Source organism: Harpia harpyja, chromosome 23, assembly GCF_026419915.1.
Source record: "Harpia harpyja isolate bHarHar1 chromosome 23, bHarHar1 primary haplotype, whole genome shotgun sequence".
In the NCBI taxonomy this organism is placed as follows: domain Eukaryota; kingdom Metazoa; phylum Chordata; class Aves; order Accipitriformes; family Accipitridae; genus Harpia; species Harpia harpyja.
Window position 1 is genome coordinate 7,639,232 of NC_068962.1, and position 15,683 is coordinate 7,654,914.

The following is a 15,683-nucleotide window of genomic DNA, read 5'->3' on the forward strand; positions in this document are numbered from 1 at the left end:
AACATTCTATACCGGACAACAACTGCCTTCGTAGGTTCCACAAGCCAGGAGAAGGCAGCAGCTCCTTCGTTCAAGTGTCTTTTGGCGTCTGGTGGAGTTTTGTTTCAAAGAAGCAGCTCGGCTAAGGTTCTGAAGGCCCAGATTTCGAAAGAAAACTACCGCTTTCAGGCTAAGATTACGATTTGCCTGGATGTTGACAGCTTTAACGGTTTGACGTATGTTCCGCCAGTACTAAGAGAGTGGAGGAGAAGCACCAGAGGTGAAAATGGCTGCAGTTGGGAATGACCGTTATTCCCATTTTCACTCCCCCTATGCACAGGTAAATGCTGTAGATTTTAGAGTGGTTTGTGTCCTTGATTTTCTCGATATACCCATGCTGAAAGGGAGGCTCATTATGTAATATTTGCGTCCATTACTGCATCCATTTCAGCACCGGGGATTTAGGTGTCAGTGCCTGGGAGGTGGGCTTTGGCTCCAGACCCCAGCGTGTCTCAGGGGATGGCCCACTTGTACTGACTCCAGTCCAAAAGTGGCACGCTTTGGAGATGCTGCTCCTAGACCCAGCTGTTAATGTCTGGAACTGGGTGAAACTTACCTTCAAGTATTCAAATAGTTCCCAGCGTGACTTTGTTTTCCTTTAAAAGACCGCACACAAACTCCTGCGGAAATGACCAGCAACCTGGCATTTCCAGCTCTCGGCTGGGATGGAGTTCATATCCAGGACATAAACCTGAGTTCACATGTTCAGGGTAATGGCCATGAGCACTTGCCTCTTTGGGATTATGAGTTTATCATGTGCTTGAGGAAGATACCTCAGGTTATAAGGAGAAGTGAATTCCATAGTCGGAGATGACGCTAATATCTGTAAACTTCAATAAGGCAGAGATACAGAAAAATAATTTTAAGTATGACTAACGAAAGTGACTCTCATTGTGAAAGTGCTTTCTCTCCAATATTGTGCAGACTTTTTAGCTGGCCACATATTGAGCGATAGAGGGAGAGCAGCAGTGGGAGTGTATCTATGAGGAAAGCAGCAATAATTAAACAAATAATTAAACAAATCCTGTAGATATTCTTTTGCTGCCATGAGGCTTCTGTTTGTCTTGTATAAAAACAGCTGGGAGATGCTGTGAGCAGAGAGTAATGACAGTTGTCTCACAACATCAAATCCTGAGTATTTGCAGTAACTTGCAAATGCTTGTCACCGTAGTACCGTTACATGTGGACTACTGCATCATCTCCCCCATGAATCAAAACCAAAATGTTTCAAAAGAGGAGATTCACGTTTAAGGCAACCGCTAGGTTATGGGAATCTCGTGTGACTTACCCACAAAGTCATTTTCCTCATGAGGGTTCCAGGTGCAGGTTCTGCCACTGTGAAAAACCTCTTGGCTGTGATTCTGAGGGCTCCTTACGGAGACAGGGGAGATGTTCACATCTGTTTGGCAGATTGAGAGATATTGAAATAAAGGTAGAAAGGAGCAAGTCTCTTCAAGCACGGTTTTTAAGTCTGAAAACAAAAGTGACTTTCTTCTGCCGAGTTGACGTTCCCAATGGGAACTGGAACAAAAGATTTTCTCCCGTGTTTTGAAATCCAAGTCTGACAAGTCTGTACGAGGCTTGCAAGTTCCCAACTTTTTAGTTTTTCAGGTTTTGTTGGGAATCTTTCTGGGTTTTGTTTCTTACTCTTTATTTTCCCAAGGACCCGGGTCCTTTAACGGCAGGAGAGCACTAGTGTTAAGATTGGCACTTGTACAGCAGATTTCATCTTGAGATTGACCTGATTATCCCATTGTGCAGGAAAGGAAACTCCGCCACGTGTCCATTAAGTGACTAATAGATTTTTTTTCTTCCCAGCATCTCAGGAAAAGTCTGCGGTGCAGTAAGCACACTGCTTTACTCCTGTTCTTGTCTGGGAACAGTTGTACCTCATGAAAGCTCCACTGACCTAACTCAAGACAGCTTTATAGCTACCTGGAGCTTAAGATAACTTTAGAGATAACTTTAGATCTTCTAAAATGTCAGAACGTGGTCCCACAAAATCATAGTCAGGTGTTCACAGCGGTACACCATGTACGAAGCCATTTAGTCCATTTTTATTGTTATATTTACAGTATCTGAAAACTGTTTTCTCCTGCAGCGAACGTACAGCAACGTCCCCTGCTTCTGGGAAACACAACCCGTAGGCTGTGTGAGGTTCAACTGTGCCTTCCATCATAGCAAGCCTCGTAATATAAATGGACTTTTTTTGCCACCTACCAACAGTGAGTAAAAATATTTTCTCAACAATTTGTGCATTAGAGCAAGTAAATACACAAAAATGTCCTTCCGGTGCTTACGTAATATATATTAAGGCCCAGAAATGTACCGTGGCAAATCAATCAGGTACGACCTGCTCTCCCAGCAAGTTGAAGGCCAAGAAAGGAATTGTATTGGCATTTGAATAGGGTTGCCACGTGAATTTTTTTAGCTCTCATGTTGCGGATCTTCGGAACTATCAGGGACGTAAAAGATGAAGTCACAAGTGGCAATTTAGGTTGCTGAGACCCGTGGAGTAAAAATATTGCTTTCCTTGGGTATTTGCTAGATGAAATCCCTCTAGCAGTGAAAACGGTTAGTAGGCAGGTAATCATTTAAGAGAAATGAAAAGTAGTGTGTGTGGTGGGGGGAGGAGGTTGGTAGGGCCACTAGCAGCAACATCTGTTGATAGAGCACAACATGTTACATGGATGAGACACCCGTTCTATAGATAACATAAGATTACAGTGCCGTGTGCGCAGATGTATTTCCAGTTCATCGTTCTGAATAAGCCTTTCGGGCTTGAACACTGGGTGCAGGCTACTGAAGTACGGTAATAGTGTGTAACGCAGCACAACTCTTTAGGGAAAAACCCGCCATTTGAAGTTGTTTTTTTTCCTCAGTCCTTTCAAAAAGGAGCTCTTGTCTGCCAGGAGTCCTGGTAGACAGCTGGAGCCTGGAACAGGGTAAGAGTCCAGGGCAGGGAACCAAGACAGCTGTCAGAAATCAGGCGGAAAGAGGAGTGAGAGCAAGGCAGCATGACTTGTCATGGATGCACGAACAAGTGGACTAAACCAGAGTTGTTCGTGGGCCTTATCTCCAGAGCTGGAGACAGGTGTCATAAGAGAAGTCCACAAAGACCTCTAGTCAGAAGCAAACACCTTCTGTTCCTGAAAATCGCCCAGGAAAAGGTAGCCTGTCATACCTGGGCATGTGGAGCCTAACTAACCACACAGGACCAAGGCAAGAACTTGAGTGCTGTTTCTATGAGTGCCCTTATGGCTTTTAGTAGAGTTCCCACAGCCACAGCATCAGTCCCTGGCACCTAGTGCTGTCGTAAACATCACATAGGCACGCTTTTGGGTGCGGTGTGAGTCAGAGACCGTGCCCAAGAGGCACTGTGGACGAGGGTATCCTGCATAAGAGCAACATTCAACAATCCGAACGAGAAAATGGACCCAAGCCTTTTACTTTGTACTGCAGTACGTATAAATTCAAAGTCCGTGTGCTGCACAATAACATTGCAAACATTAAAACTGCATTTATTCGTTTCAATACTTACAAATCTTGTTAAACTAATTCAAGCCTGATTTGGCTTACCCTCCCCAGAGCTAATAATATCCTGTTCTGGACAGTGAAAAAGGCTCTATCAGGTTAAAATGTTGTATCTTACTTTCTCTTGCAGGAGATAGGACAAATCTGATCTGCAGTAGCGTTATTAAAACGGGTCTAATACGATATGCATGCTGCTCATAGGCAAGCAAGAGATGCACAAGAATAACAACAACTGGACTAAAAGAAAATGCCCATGCTTCATCTTTTTCTTTAAAAGTGGAAAAAATACCCAACTTCAATCCTGATTGTATTTATAGTTGCAAACTGGTCGGCTTGAACAGTACAAACAGGCTCACCATTTTTCATCATTTTTATTTTCAGTCTGTTGCATTTCCTGGCTCTCCCAAAATGCTATCCCAGTACTGAAATACTTTTGTGGCAAACATTATGGGTAAATTCCTAAGGAAAAGAGTATCTCTCCCGATTGTCTTCTAATTAAGTGTACATTATTTTCATGAACTTCATATTCCTTCTCAAAATCTACATTTTGGACTGAGTAAGAAAGAGAGCTGTCATTCAGAAAATTCTGATAGAAAAAAAATGTCTACAAGCCAAAAATAGGTAATCCCGTGCTTAGCGCTGCTAAATTCCTCACAATTGATGCCATGGGGAGGGATACAGGCCTGCCTATTACTCGGCATGTTTAAAATATTTTCACAGGTGGGGTCCTAAACTGCCTTACTCACTTCAGCCCAGGTATTACTAATCGCATGTTTCCCCATGCTGTAAATATCTACCTGTTTTTTCACACCTTCTGTAGTGGGAAGATGCTCTTTTGCCAGCCTCTGCAGAAGATTTTTCCTAAAAGGCACAATCTGTCTATTTAACGACTCCTCCAGCATGATAATGATTTCAAAACTATACCTGCTGGTCTGAGCCTGGATTTGATATTCTAGTTCCCCGCCTAACAAAATAAATATAATGCTCTTTTCTGCAGGTGCCCCACTGCAACAGGGTGTCCAAGGAGGGATTCTGCATCCAGCGCATCGTCAAGAATTACTCAGAACTCAAAAGAATATTGTACTACCAATTCATCCTCCAGTGATTATAAACATCAACGACGATGACGATGATGAAGAGGACGATGAAGAGGAAGAGAATTGTAAGCGGGTTTTTTCTTCCTTTGACACAATTGAGACGACCATCAAATACTCTTCAAATTTCTCAAAATTCAGGGGCCAAATTACAGGTTTAGGAGGCACTGCTTTTCTGGGAAACAAAAGCAGGGGCTGTACACACTCGTCACTGAAGGTGAAGTCACAGGTTTGTTTACAAAAGACAGTTGCGTGACTTCAACTTAAGTAATTTGTTCGACTGACTTCCTAAACCCTGTAGGCAGTCTCATTTTACTACAGGAAGTTTGTCTTAAAACTAGCAAAGAGAACCCATACAAAACTCTTCACTAGTTTAACTGAATGTGAATGTGTATATATTTATTTTCTTTTCTTTTTCCATTTTTTTTCCATGTCATTAAACCGTTGCCTGAGAGACCAGAGATGCATAGGGAAGGAATGAATTGCACATTCCCAGAGACTGAAAGTGAGAGACGAACCTACTCTCACGCGTGCACGCTGCACATTACTGTGCTAGTTCTCAGGCAGCCCCAAGCTGCTTTTCACTTTCCCCCTGCCCTTCAGGTTGGCTGGCAGGGCTGCCCGTTAGTGCTTCCTAACTCGGCTTCAGTCTGAGTAAGCCACGTCAACTTAAATGGTATCAAAAGCAGGGCTCTGCTAGCCTTAGGAGCCTTCACTGAGACAGGTAAGGAGTGCTCGCTTCAGCAGCTCCGCCGGCAGACATTACACAGCAGTAACTTTGGGCAGAGGTTTTGCGACAAGCACTCCCTGGTGACATGTTTAATCGGAAGATTTCCTTTTGGGTGTAAATGAAGGATCATTTTCCAAATGAGCACTAAAGGTGGTTTGGAATCCTTTTAAATCAACAAACATTAGCTTCTTAGTATGGGTTGTAACTGCAGTTCCATTGCACTTGGAAATACCCAGTATTAAGGAATCATTTTTCTGTCCAGAAGCAGAGGTCACAGTCAGAAAAAAACCCAACCGTGACCAAAATGAAAGTCACTATGGTCCTTGATTATCAAGAATTGTTGAAGGTCTTTGTAAAGCTACCTGGTAATCTTTTAAAAATATTTCCTACAGGTGTTCCTGAGTGGGTGCCTAGGACTGCTGCAGATCTTGAAGAGGAAAGAGCAATAAAGGAAATATGCTATAAGTCTGGTAAATATGAAACTAGTCACTCTTTCCTAAACAGCAATGCTGCCAATATAGTAAACTTTGGGTTTTTTTTTTTCCCCTCTTGGGGTATGTTTAGGAGAGTATTACGGGATTCAGTACCCCCACAAACACCAATCAACAAAAACTGTGTCTGCACCTCGGGAAAATGAGCTATTGCCCTTGGAAGCTACTGAGCAACACTTGCAGAAAGGCAAGTACTTTTCATCTTCTTGGACAATGTTTACCACTTTTAAAATTACTGTCACAGGGAGAAACTATTACATAGCTTGCCCCTCCTCCTCGCTTCTTTAATTTAGTGACAATAAAAGACAGCCTATTACAAAGAGGATAAAAAAACTTACTTAATTTTCCCCCATACAGATATACATAAATAGTGTCACACATGTGGTGACTACCTGCATCGACTGTAGATGGAAAAGGTAGAAATGGGCTATTAACCCTATGTGTACTTTCCTGAGATACACAACATAGGTCTTTCATGTAATTTTTCTTCACGGTCAAGATTTATGTAGTCTAACTTTAACCACCCTAAGGCGAGGTGTGTAGCTGAAATGTCTCATCCGGGATCTCTGTTGTTAAATGGAGAGACAGGCACTCTTACGGGGCTGTTTATTGCATCGTAAGATAGTGCCACAGGAAGGTGAGATGAGTCACTTGCCCAGAGGTGTTCGCGCTCTCTGCGGGCTGTCTTGGGTGTCTAGATGATGAAATGTAGTGACACCGCAAACTTTTCTATAACTAAATTGAGATTAAGTAAATACCCCCTTTAAGTGTCTTCTAAAAGACAGTAACAAGAGAGTTCCATTTTGTTTTGACTGTTGGGCTTGATCCAACATAATTAAGGTCAAAGGAATACAAATTAATACATATTCACCCCCTTCATTAGGTTTCGCCTTCGTTCTTGAGCAAGTGACAGGACTGAAAGAAATCTGTATTCGTTTTTTTTACTGAATAAGTAATATATGACGCCATATTAGGAGAGAGTTATGTTCTTAAGGTAACAAGACACCAGAGCAATCAGTAGATCAGTCATCAAAAATCGCTGGGCAGAAATAAGACCTGCTACTTTTAATCAAAAAAATAATAGTTGTTGTGTATTTCGTGTAAATTTCAGGGATAAAATCTTGATAATACTGTTTTATGTAAAACAGATTTGAATAGGATGATGTGCTAATACAAAAAAGGGAATGGAAAAATTGTCTCCATGTCATGCACTTTTAACTGACGCTTTTTCCAGCCTAAATTGCTCAATAGAACTGGGCAGAATTATTTCTTTCTTACTTCTACACCTAAAATGTTTCATATTAAAATAGCTTTGATAAGCTATTTCTGAAAAAGTATTTAGATATATTTAGACTACGGATGAGGGATCAGTAACAAATACATGAATACACCTTGTAATATATGTCTTTATTTATCATTAGCTACATTCAGGAAAAAGCAGAGAGTACAGTATTCATGAAGATTTTCTAATTCATAATGAGAAGAATTCTGAGCCAGCACTGGTCAAAGCCATTGTACGAGTTCAAAGTAGCATTAGTCTTTGTGTTTACAGTCACTTTTTGACTTTGCTTTCAAGATTTTGTGACCATGAACTCTGTGAGAGGAAATATATCATTGCATTTTTTGATATGAAAATTTTGCGTGCTTTTTAAAGCAGTAAATACGTGCTATTTTAATCCCGCAGAAACCAACCACACTGAGCTGGTAAAAAGCCATCACTATCAAGAAGTACAGGAAGAGAAAGGGATATCTGAGGAGCCAAGAAATTCACCTAATACAGGAACAGGCAAAGGTATTTTGAGAAAATAGTTGCCTTCCTCATTGTTGCTTTTTAAACTGTTAGATGATTTAGCACTACCTACTAAATTTCTGTTCTTGGTGTCCAATATGGACAATCCATATTTCAACTGGACTATCTCATCTTCCAGCCCCCAGTCTCCTGCAATAGGTCAAATCTGGAGTAGTAGCACAACATTATTGCTTAAGTTTGTTCTTTCACTTTTAGGAATTCGCACTTCAGACCCCAAAGCCAAACCAAGGTACCGACCAAGGGGTCAAAGGAAGGATGATCAAACTGCTTCTTCTTATATTCCTTATGAGAGAGAAACTGGAAGAAAGACTGACTTTAATTCTTCAGAACCTCGAAGATCAGCATATGTAGTCTACCGTACTGTCACCCGCCACCCAAGAACCAAAGTTCAGTGGATCTACAGGTGGGTTCCTGCTCACAGAGGAGTCTTAAAATGCCTCAGACGTACCTGTCTGTATCACACTGCTTTTGATTTTGTTCCTGCAGGTGAATATGAACTGATTTATGGCTAAAAATGGGCAAGAGTAAATTTGATCCAGCATAATTTTCATAAATAGATTGCAGCACTATCCACAGACAGAAATGTAAAGCTTCATAAAGCTTTACAATTAGTCCGACAGAATATTCACAAACAATAATAGAGCCACCTTCATAGCAGGAATTCACTTCTCTGCCCAGCAAAGAGGGATGAATGCAACGATGTGCCGACGGGCACAAATACACTGATCCCCACTTTTTACAGCATCTTTTATGTGCTTTATTCTTTGGAAATATTTAAGAAGCCTCACAATAGTCCACCTTTAACTTCTCAGCCTACTGCAAATATTGATAGTAGTAGCAGTAATTGTGCAGTAGAATTTCAGTTTCCTTTCAAGAAGGGCTTCTCGTTCAACTTTTTTCCTCCCAGCAGGGGATGAAAGAACGGTCTTGCTTTGCATGGTATTTTTCCACACCTGGGATTTCACTGGAGTTTGGATTGGGCTGGATTTATGATTGTTTGGGCTTTAAACCAGCCCCCAAACTGAAGCAGAAGTACAGAATTTCTGCTGCATTCTGGCCTGAACTGAGGGGAACCAAAAGCGCTTATTTACATTAGCAGGAGAAAGGGAAGAACAGGCAAAGCCACGTCTTCCTGCAGAGTAGCAGGGGCCAGGTGAAGAGCACTGTGGTTGCTTCATACTGCAGCTCCCCTTGTGAAGTTCTGTTTGTAGTTTGAAGCGGGCTTACCTGCGCGACCAAGGCTCTTCCAAGTTTAGCCGCATCATTTGTAGTATTTTGTTACGTTCACAAACCGCCCGTGTCCAGGATGCACCTAGATGCTACAGACAGAAGAGGTAATTCGTCGTTCAGCCAGAAGGTGTCCTTCGGAGTGCATTGGTCTCCATGGGCTCAACCGTGGATGTTGCAGGGGTCCATGTACCACCTATGCAGTGCAGAGAAAGGATGTATATGGGCAGGTAGTCAGCACTCAGAGGACAGTAGTGCATGAGGGGATTGTGTTCAGGGCTGCATTTAAGACAGTCTGAAAAGACAGATACATTCAGAGATGTTTCCCCAAAGCATTGCCTCAGCTGAGTTCTCAGAGGCTTTAGGTACTATGATGACATGCATCTTGAAAACACCATAAACTCAATTGGATAGGGCTCATAAATATCATTCATGAAAAGTGAGGGACTAAAGAATGAGCAGGTAATTTGTAGCTGGCTCTTTACTTTGCACCCACAGTCTTCTTCAACCTGTGCATTATGGTATTTTCTTAGAAAGCGTGAGAGTTAAGCGTCAGGTGCTCAGTTACAAAACTGCACTGAACCAATCGCTAGCTCGTCGAGGTGGGGGGAAAGAGAATGGCAGTGCCATTCCGTGTGCTGCTTACACACAAGCAGCTAAAACCTTCTTTCTGTTGCCTTTCCAGGTGATGGTAATGCAATTCCTACAAAATTGAATAATACAAAGAGAGAAGGACAGACTATAGGAAGGAGAGGACCAACAGAGAGTATTCCCAGAACAGATTGCAGATCCTCTGAAAACGGAGGTAATATACTTTAGCATCAGCTTCTCATTGCTGAACATCACATGGTCGATAAAATAACTGATTGTATTTGGATTTGGCTGTCCACAAAGACCATTTTTTGAATCTTGTCTTCCAACCTCCTGCAATAGGTCAAATTTTGAGTAGTAGCACAACATTATTGCTTAAGTTTGTTCTTTCACTTTCAGGAATTCGCACTTCAGACCCCAAAGCCAAACCAAGGTACCAACCAAGGGGTCAAAGGAAGGATGATCAAACTGCTTCTTCTTATATTCCTTATGAGAGAGAAACTGGAAGAAAGACTGACTTTAATTCTTCAGAACCTCGAAGATCAGCATATGTAGTCTACCGTACTGTCACCGCCACCCAAGAACCAAAGTTCAACGGGTCTACAGGTGGGTTCCTGCTCACAGAGGAGTCTTAAAATGCCTCAAATACACCTGTCTGTATCGCGCTGCTTTCCATTTGTCCCTGCATGTGAATATGAACTGATTTATGGCTAAATATGGGCAAGAGTAAATTTGATCCAGTCTAATTTGATCCAATCTAGGTAGACTGCAGCACTATCCACAGACAGACATGTAAAGCTTTATAAAGCTTTACAGTTGGTCAGACAGAATATTCACAAACAATAATTTAGGTACCTTCATAGCAGGAATTCACTTCTCTGCCCAACAAAGAGGGATGCATGCAACGTTTTTCCGATGGGCACAAATATACCAATACTCTCACCTCTGGATGATTGGGGTTTATTTTCATCTGTCACTTCATCAAAAAATTTAGTGGTAAATAATTTCAGTGATCATAAGTTAAGAAATTGATTTCACCTTGCCAGTTTCCGTCATCTCCCTTGAGCTGGGTTGAATCTCCACCTTGAGGTGCCTCCCTGTCTTAATTTCCAATAAAAGGAACCTCCTTCACACAGAGTAACTCCTACTTTCAGATGAACAAAGGTAAGCGAAATGAGTCCCAACATCACTGCTTCGTCTTGGGCAGGAATGGTTGCGGTTTTTTTCTTTTAATGGTTGCTTTGATTAAATGTGGACAGATTGGCATAGAGGTTACAGAGAGAACATTCTTAATGCGAACAATACATCTTACCACATTTCCAGGTTAAAAAAAAGCATAGAGCATTTAAAAAAAAAAAAGATGACCAGCATTTTTGTCATAAGAACAGCTGTTACCATTTTCGCTACCTTTCTTTCCAGCAGTACCTGAGCCACGTGGTTGGAAAGGCTCCAAGCAAAAGAATCAGTTTGACACTAATAGAAGATTTTGGACCCAAATGGAAAACTATGGTAATACTTACTTGTTCGGCATGAACTGAAAATTTTAGGATTATTGTGGAATTAATAATTTGAATGAATGGAATTAAGCTGGAATTAACAGAAACCCAGAGCATTAATAACATTATTTTTTAATCAAATTTTACAGAAAATGGTTAGTCATTAGGCAGCTTACTCTCCTGCACAATCAGCTGTCTAGCACAAAAAACATAATATTGCCTTGCATCTAGGGCTTTCCCAAGCAGGGATAAAACAGGAGATTAGTTTACAGATTAGTTTAATGTAAAAGCAACTGATGCCTTTGGGAAGATTTTCAACACAGGACCATTCACTTTGTTAAAGTCAAGGGTGTCCGTGGCAGAATCGCCTCATTTGGAAGATCCTGTGAGCCTCACGCAAATGCCGCAAGGTGACAAATGATCTCTAAAGTACTAGAGAGAGAGTCCGTATTTAATACTAGCTGGTATTTCAGCGGTGAATACAATTCACCCGATGCATTCATTGATACTTCAGCTAATGTAATATTTAATTCACATACTGGACCAAGAGAGTCTTTCCTGAGATCGTAGCTGAAATTAAGAAACGACGTCTATGTTTTTTCTACAGACAAATATACTTCAGGATCTTACAATGCACCAACTCAAAGGAAAAGAAATCCACATGCAAAAACGTTCTCTAAGTCTAAAACAACCATTCAGGTAACTGTTTGATAGAAATTGTTACAGTTCAGTCTTTTTAGCAAAAGGGACGTGTCTCTCCCCGCCTAGAACATGTAAAAGTGCTCTTAAAACTTCCCCAACCAAAACCCGCAAGAGTCTAAGCAATGCTGAGTAGTCTGAAAGAGCAGTTAATGGTTTCGTTTGTTTGCAGACATGTACTTTTGCCCGGTTAACTAAACTGTGGTTTCTCATTTTTTACAATATTACTGACGAGAAAGCAAAATAGGTACCTGCCGTTAAAGCGAGGAACTACAAGAAGTGGGTTTTGGCCTGTAGCACTGCACAAAGGACAGCAGAGACTACAGGAGTGTGATCTATTTGTCTTGCTGGTTGACTGCTCGCGAAGCATCTGCAATCGCTGAACGACGATCAGCCGAGGTCCAAATTCATAAAAGGACTCGGGCTACCAAACGTTCACAAGACACCCTAAGGACCATTAATACATTTTACAGCTGTCTTGAAAGCAGAGATTAGAACCCGTATCTCGTGTTCCTCAGATGAATGGCCAAACCTTTAGTCTGCAGTCCGTGCTTCAGTGTGACATTTCCTTATCTCCAGTCTCTCTGTGTCACCCACGGACCTAACAGGTTGTTTGCTCTGCGGTTGCACAGTTCGAAATGTGAACTAGCAGAGCATCCTCATAGTTCTGGCAAGCTTAGCCTTCTAGCTTGCTATGAAAGTGCTTCCCTGAAAGGGCAAAGAGATAAGTTTGAACCCTGTTGAGCACTGCCTTTTCTTGGATGAATGCTTTTACTGCTACTTTATTTTATAGAAGATTGTCAGTAACACTTTTTCCAAGTGGTCTTGTTGGTTTTTGGAGAGTATGAGTCTGCTCCAGGAGACTAGTCCAAAGCGGGTGGCTCAGAAAAGTGCAACTTTGTAATTTTGTGTTTCAAAGCTCTCCAGATGGCCCAGTTGTCAGTATTCCTATGAGTTTACCCAGGGCACTTCCAAACACAGCATTAGGCCATTTTGATTCCAGTCTGAGATGCAAATTCTGTTGAGGCACCACATAGATGAAAAGCACCTAAAACCACCTTCTGTAATCCCTCACCAGGCTTGCTACCATATTTGGTTTCTTTGTGCAAGTACCACATGGTTCTCAAACATCTGCTTGGGAAGGTTTTAGAGGGAAAATACTTGAACAGAACATTTTGAAACATGGGTGAATTATATTAGGATGAAATATTTTTATTTCTGTTGCTTCTAGAAGTGTTGAAAGTTTACTTCTTAAAATGTTTCTGAAAGAGCAGATAGTTTTACTCTAATAAATTATGCACAAAATGTTCTTCATATTTCTTTTGACAACAGAGCCAAGAAGACATAGACGTGAATAGAAGAGGAGAACGGTATATAGACAGAAGAAAGAGAGGAAGCAAGTAATTCAATTATTTCAATTTAAATTTTATTGGTAAAGGATATTATCAACTGGAAAATCTAAAGATGATAAAATTACAAATTCCAAAAATAAGGTGCAGCAAGTACACAGTAACATTTCAAAACTGATAAAAATGGAAATTAAAAAAGTGTGCTCTTGTGGTGGGTTGACCCTGGCTGGACGCCAGGTGCCCACCAAAGCCGCTGTATCACTCCCCTCTCAGCTAGACAGGGAAGAGAAGATATAACAAAAAGCTTCTGGGTCGAGATAAGGACAAGGAGACACCACTCAACCAATTACCGTCATGGGCAAAACAGACTTGATTTAGGGAAAATTAATTTAGTTTATTGACAATCAAACCAGGGTAGGGTAATGAGAAATTAAACTAAAACTGAAAACACCTTCCCTCCACCCCTCCCTTCTTCCCAGGCATAACTCCACTCCTGAATTCTCTACCTATCCACCCCAGTGGTGCAGGGGGACAGGGAATGGGGGTTATGATCAGTTCAGCACATGTTGTCTCTGCCGCTCCTTCCTCCTCTGGGGGAAGGCTCCTCACACTCTTCCCTGCGCCAGCGTGGGGTCCCTCCCACGGGAGATGGTCCTCCACAAACTTCTCCAATGTGGGTCCTTCCCACAGGCTGCAGTCCTTCAGGAGCACACTGCTCCAGTGTGGGGGGTCACAAGTCCTGCCAGCAAACCTGCTCCAGCGTGGGCTCTCCACGGGGTCACAGCCTCCTTCGGGCGTCCCCCTGCTCCGGCATGAGGTCCTCCACAGGCTGCAGGTGGAGATCTGCTCCACCGTGGACCTCCAGGGGCTGCGTGAGGAGGACAGCCTGCCTCACCGTGGTCTTCCCCACGGGCTGCAGGAGAATCTCTGCTCCGGCGCCTGGAGCACCTCCTCCCCCTCCTTCTGCACTGACCTGCGGGTCTGCAGGGCTGTTCCTCTCCCATACCCTCACTCTGCTCTCCGGCTGCAGTTTCTGAGTCCCGGCAACTTTTTTTCCCTTCTTAAATATGTTATCAAAGGGGTGCCACGACCGTTGCTGACGGGCTCGGCCTTGGCCAGCGGCGGGTCCGTCCTGGAGCTGGCTGGCATGGGCTCTGTCGGACATGGGGAAGCTTCTAGCGGCTTCTCTCAGAAGCCACCCCTGTGCTCCCCCACCGCGCTACCGAAACCTTGCCATGCAAACCCAATACAGCTCTGTATGGTCACATATAAAGGTCTTCAGTATATTCACTAAGTTTAATCTGCTACTAAAATTTGAGAGTTGAAATTATTTTTACAGGCTGTTTTAAGGCATAATTCCTAGTATGAATAAATACTATTCATTTTACTTAGCAGTTTCAGAGGACTTTTAATGTAAACAGCAATACTAATGCATTCTAAAAAGTTGATGGGTTTTTGTGAAAGCCAGATTCTTAGATGGTTCAGCTGTTTGCCAGATGTTTGGGGTCTCAGTCTGAGTTTGATCTTGAGATTTTGACATTTTAGCAGGGCAGCAGAACTCTGTTATTAACTAAATGAACTTCACAACAAAACTCTCAGAATTAACTATGTTTTTACATACATTTTAAACTAAAGTATAGAAGATTCGGTAAAGACTGAGCGGAAGACTGATGAGAAGGATATTTTAATATTGCTTTCTGAAGAAACAAACCTTATACTAAATTGTTACATATATGTGACTTTATACCTTTGTCTCAGACATTCTTCCATTTTTGCATTTACCTGACGTTTGGTCATTCTTAGAACATAATCAGTTTTGGAGGAGAGTCCTTCAAACTTCTTTCTGTAACACTGGGATCCAGTAATTATCTTGGTGGCACCCGTAACTGTGAATATAAAACTGTTTTGCTTCCTTGGAGCCTTTTCTTCATTGTGACTGTTTAGAATGTAAGGATGGATCAGGTACCTTCCAGGGTGCCTTCTAGGTGAAATGATGCTATCATTCTATGAGAAATATAGTCATACATTTCTCTATCCTTTTTTATTGAGAATATCTTGCATAAACCTTGGGTGGTAATGGTGTAATTTTCACTCTGTTTTGAAATTTAATTTTTAATAATTTAAACTTTGTTGTGGTTTAACCCCAGCCGGCAACTCAGCCCCACACAGCCGCTTGCTCCCCCCCCCCCCCCCCCCCCCCGAGGGATGGGTGAGAGAATCGGAAGGGTAGAAGTAAGAAAACTCGTGGGTTGAGATAAAGACAGTTCAACAGGGAAAGCAAAAGCCATGCACGCAAGCAAAGCAAAACAAGGAATCCATTCCCCACCTCCCATGGGCAGGCAGGTGTTCAGCCATCTCCAGGACAGCAGGGCTCCATCACGCAAAGCGGTCACTTGGGAAGACAAACACCATCACTCCCAGCGTCCCCCCCCCCAGCCTGCTTGCTGGTGGGGTGGGGTGAGAAGCAGAAAAGGCCTCGACGCTGTGTGAGCGCTGCTCAGCAATAACTAAAACATCCCTGGGTTATCATCAGCACTGTTTTCAGCACAAAGCCAAAGCAGAGCCCCGTACCAGCTACCGTGGAGAAAATAACTCTATCCCAGCAAAAAACCAGCACAGACTT

The 15,683-nt window shown here is 42.3% G+C and overlaps 1 pseudogene; it reads left to right on the top strand.

Annotated features, from left to right (window-relative positions):
- Positions 1-265: 265 nt before the first annotated feature.
- The window catches only part of LOC128135367 (uncharacterized protein C12orf50-like), a 176,902-nt pseudogene continuing 161,484 nt past the window's right edge, over positions 266-15,683 (top strand).